Here is a 5,333-nt window from a genome sequence, read left to right on the forward strand (position 1 = left end):
ATTCCACGTAGCCGTAAAGTAACGGCACAGAACCAGGCTATGGGGTATATGCCACGAGAGGTGGTGACGTATTTCCGTTTGAATTTATGCCACATAGATTGGTTCCGGGTCCTGCTTGCTCCTATTGTTTTTGGCCAAAGCTGCAAGATCTGTACCATGAAAAAGACGCAAAACTTAAAATATCTACGAGCTACTGGTACAACAATCGAGTTTTGTGGTGTGCCGTTGTGTCCAGTAATTAGCCGGTACCATCCGGTGCTTAGTTTTTTCCATTTTCCTGCTGATATCAAGGCGACAGTGGACTGTAGCCAAAACTTAGCCACTACAGCTTCTCTTTTTTTCTCTCTGATATTCTACTTAGAAAATGAGGTTATGAAGTTACATCCTCCCGCTGCTTTTTGTTTTTAAAATGGTAAATTTAGGTTTGCCTCGACTTTTATAAACTAATGCTTATATGCATAATTTTTTGTATTACTGTTGTTACAGATATTAGGGGAACACTGTGCTTTGCCTGCTAGTAGTTTAAATTAATTTCAGCTGCACACTTTCAAAAGAGTATTCAGATTTTAACATGCATTTTCTATGTAGTAAATATTTAATTTCACAAAGACTCCTTCAAATGCATCCTTCTTTTCCCCAGATTTGAAGGATGGGTCCGGTGTATCCTTCAAGGCCCACGATATCCCATAATTCATTGCGGGTTCCAACTGGGCGTTCAGGCAGAGCGTCAATGGCGGTGAATAGCGACAAATTATTTAACTTTATTACACTTTAAATGACACAACGTGATTTGGTGCAACGTTTTTAGGCGAGAATGTAAGTGTGTAAATCTCAAATATCTGCTCGGTTCATCAATACATCATCTAATTACAATATTGCTCTGACATTTTCGGACCTGTTTGCTACCGCTGCGTTAACAGCCAGCTCCCCGCTAGCTGTCAGCCGGCCGGGCGCTCCAGGTTCGGTACACCGAGAGAAAACGCCTAACTCCTGGCACATTGTTATAAAAACTCCCGCTAGCTTTCCCCAATGAGTGGGAGTTAAACGCCGATATTATTCAGACAGGTCTGGTTGAAAATGTTTGGTTTATAAAGTATTTCAAAGCAGAGGCACATCGGTTTGATTGATTAATTAAAGTTAAGCCTTCAAACATAATAGGTTTATTTAACCGTAATGTCCTATCTGCGATGTGGAGAGTATTTTTAATGAATAATTTGTATTCCTTGTAGAAAAGTGCAGTACACATTTGAACATTTTAGAATCAAAGTAAGAGATTTCCTTTTTACTATGGAACATCCTTTACTATAAAAAGTGAAGAATAATATAGAAATCAGTAATACATGAGTGAAAAACAAACTTCGGTTCCGTTGTTTTTTCTCCTCTCTGCTTCGCTCTGTCACGGTTGCTTGGCAACATGAGTTACGCTGAGGAGGGGGCGGGGACAGTTGGTGAAGGCTACACCTGTCCGAATCCACAGATATTTTTCTTCCGGTCTCAGTTTATTCACGGCCTTCGAAGGACCCGTCCTACATAGACCAGTTCTTCTAAGGATGCAGACCGTGAATTCGGACACAGCCACAATTCTGCATATTTTTCATTGCTTGCAATATCACTGACTAGTTCAGACGTGCACAAAGCTCTTTGGAATCAACCGTTCACGAAGTGTACCGATCGACGATTTTAGTGATTGTAGTTCAGAGAAAATGTCTGATTATACACCAAGCTACCACAGTGGAGAGATGGGGCCCCACCACTCCACGACAATGGGAGTCCAGGAAAACCCTGAAGGCCTGTTTGCTGCTGCACACGACGCCTTACTGGAGGAAATCCAAAGACTAAGCTCCCTTCTGGAAGTGGAGATCGCCGGAAGGGTTGAAAACAACCAGAAAATGGTTCACCTGGAAGAGACCAAACAAGAGCTAGAAAGGGAGAAAGCAAAGGGGAACCAACTAATGAGTAGGTATAAAATGGATATAATGGTGTTGCAGCAGCAGGTGGAATCATATCAACAAAAAATAAGAAGAGAAAAGAAAGAGACGTGTTGCCAGGATAGAAAACACTCTGAACTGCAGCAAGAAGTTGAAAAGCTTCAACACCAGATTATTCAAGACAGAAACGTTCATCTCAAGAAATCAGGGGAGGACAAGGCAATCATTGACGACACAATCAAAGAAATAAAAGTCCTGCAACGCGAGAAGAGACGTTGGCAGCAAAAATTTGACCAGATGAAACATTCATTCCACGAATTTATTGCAAAGTATGAAAGCGACACTTCTAGTCTAAGTCGAGATGTGGAACAATATAAGCAGCAGGTGAGACAAGAAATAGATGCCAGTTTAGAGAGAGAGAAGAAGAGTCAGCAGCTCATGAACAACCTGAGAGCTGAGAAGGAGGAGCTCTTCCAGAAAATGGCAGGAGAAATCATAATTTTGAAAAAGGGAGAAATACATCCTTAACGAACTAGATCAGGTCCACTTTTTATATGATGAGCTAAGCAGTAGATATGAAACAGATATTATGGAATTGCAGCAGCAGGCAGAAATCTATAAGCAGAAGGTAAAGCAGGGGGAAACTGCTCTTTTAAAAAGAGAAAAAGAACAAAAACTTGTCGAGGAAACACAGCAGTCTGCACTGGAGCAAATCGAAAAACTCCAGCAGCAGATTATTCAAGAAAGAAAAAGCAACAAATGCCTTACTCCAAGAAAGCAAAATAACAGAAATCAAATTCCTGGAGGAGAAGGAAAGTCAAGCCCAGGCTGTGTCTGAGAAAATTAAAGGTTTGTACCAGGAGCTACATCATCAACACGAAGCAAATGTGCCTGCCCTAAAAGATGAAGCCAAAAAATACCAGCTGGAATTAAGCTGTGTAAAAGAGGAATTAGGAAAAACAAAAGACACACTGAGAGATAAGACAGATGAAAAACAGATCACCGTTTTCCAGGAGGAGGAAATTTCTCAGAGCGCAGTCGACCTGGTTATAGGATCGAGTAAAGATGTTTCTTCGGAGAAGGAACTTTTTAGAGACCCTTTACCAGGTTGTTCAACGGACCCAGAACCCACAGATGAGACAAAGACCCCAGGAGAAACCGTCCCAGAAGATTTAGAAAACGCAGTCAACAAAACTACAGAGGACGGCAAAAAGAAAAAAACCAAAAACTTCAATCTGGAAAAAAATACGCAACAGCCCAAGTAAGTTATGTGTTTTTTGTTTGTTTTTTACAGATTTATTGTCCATGAAACAGATCTACTTCTTTTCTGCAGTACTTTTCACAGTGAGAAATCCAACATTTAGCCGCATGTTTTGGATCTAAGAGTCGCGTTCAGTTCCTGGCAGGGAGCAAGTTTCTCAAAATGTTTTGGTTCAAAGAAAAACCAGAACATAGTGCATTTTACTTGCATTTTATCCAAATTCTTGAGGCCGATGAGGAAGAGAAACGGACCCTCAGCATCACAGATCCTCTCTTTTACTTAACAGTGGTCGTGAGGTGCTTTCCCTCACGTTCATAATTTGTTTCACACCAAACTAAGCTGGAGAGCTGTTTTAGCAAAGTGAACATAGGTACATTTGTAATAATGACAAAAAAAAAAGCTTTATGATTGGTAACTTGTGTACAGCTGGCATTTAATAGTTGCTATGGAAACAAAATGACCCCCCAATTGACATTTTTTTGCCACATTCTGTGCAAACAGTGTTTTATTTTTAGATTTTTACCCCTTTTTACCATCTAATCCATTTATTTGAAAAGACAATCCTTTCGCCTTTTAAGACTGATTATTAAAGTTGGGATTATTAGTTTGAGATCTTGATCCTACAGCTAAAGATTTATTTACTTTAAAATTGTTTTTTCATCTTTTACAAGTGTATAAAAATACAAAACCCATTCACCACTAAAATTAATCTTTCAAAATACTAAGATATGATGTTCATGGAGTGTGGAAAGTAAAGTCTGGATTTCAGTTTTTCTTGATTGATTGGGTCTGCTTAAAGAAACTGTTTAATTTTATTTTTGGTTTACATTTAGAGTATTTCCTATTATTTACAGTTTTTTCAGTTTTCAGTCAGTTTGAAAAACAAAAATGTAATGGAATCAATAAAATATGCATCAAAACATCACTAATCCTGGATTCAATTTTTTCCAAAAATTCTAAATTTGGCACCGAGTGTTTTATATTTTATTTATTTTTTGTTTTTGCCAATTTTTAATGATTGATTGGAACAGCTCATAAGCTTAGCTCTAAGTTGGGTTGTTTGAATAAGGTATTTGCTTCCATTTCATATTTAAATTTTTTTTGGCATAGTTAAAGCCTTCTGCAAACAAAATGGGTTACTTTGACTACAGGCATGAATGTTTTGTTATGTAATGATACACGCTTTCATTTTATTTTTCATTTTACTCACTCAGTAGTACATGTGAATAGTTAATGTAACTAAAATAATTATGACTGACTGAAAAGGAGTAGGAACAAGTATAAACCATTCACACAAAAAGAAAATTAGCCATTCAGCTCATAAATCAACCCTAGTGAAAAAAGTACTTTAGTATATTTCAAATATACTTACATTTGTGTAAATATATTTTAAGTATACTAAGTATTAAGTGTGTTACCTATAAATATATACGAAGTATTCTAAAAACATGCTTGTACCAATTTTTACATTATAACTTTAAAGAAATCTACTAAGTGAACAAAATATATATTTGGGGAAGTGCAAATATACACTTGCTCAAGTGTACATTTAAAATATATTTTAAATATGTTTAAAATATATTTTGTGTATAGTTTAAAATATATGCTCAAAATAGCTATACCTATAACAATCATTGATGTCATAACTGCATGGAGGCTCTGTTTGTTGTGACTTAAACTTTTCTTCATAAACTTCACCTGTTTTAATTAAGCTCCGTATGTCTTTGATATTGTGAGGTTGTTGTTATATATGTTTTTATCTTCAACATATGTTTGCAGTCTAAGCAAATGGTGTGTTCTGGTAGCCTGATGTGTGTATGACGCATGTAATGTACAAAGTGGCAAAGAAGAATAATAAAAGACATTGAGTAACTAAAAAGTGTACTTCATTAGCAATTATAATAACCTAAAAGTATAATTACAGCATACTGTAATCACACTACAGTATGCTGTAGTATCTATACATAAAAGAGGAGTAAAATACATTCTAAGTATATGTTAAATCTAATTCAATCACTAAAATAGTGCAATCTAAATATACTAATCAAGAATGTTTTTGGTACATAAAAATAAGTACACTTAAAGTACACTAAGTACTACTTAAGTTTGTCCAAAAAAGTACGTTGAAGTATACTTAGTACACT

General features: G+C 36.5%; 1 pseudogene; it reads left to right on the top strand.

The window, feature by feature from the left end:
* The first annotated feature begins 1,739 nt into the window (after positions 1-1,739).
* Positions 1,740-4,973, top strand: LOC148155979 (uncharacterized; annotated as a pseudogene).
* Positions 4,974-5,333: the final 360 nt, after the last annotated feature.

This window comes from Poecilia mexicana, unplaced genomic scaffold (genome assembly GCF_051168715.1).
Source record: "Poecilia mexicana isolate PSO_F unplaced genomic scaffold, ASM5116871v1 scaffold_12, whole genome shotgun sequence".
Lineage (NCBI taxonomy): Eukaryota > Metazoa > Chordata > Actinopteri > Cyprinodontiformes > Poeciliidae > Poecilia > Poecilia mexicana.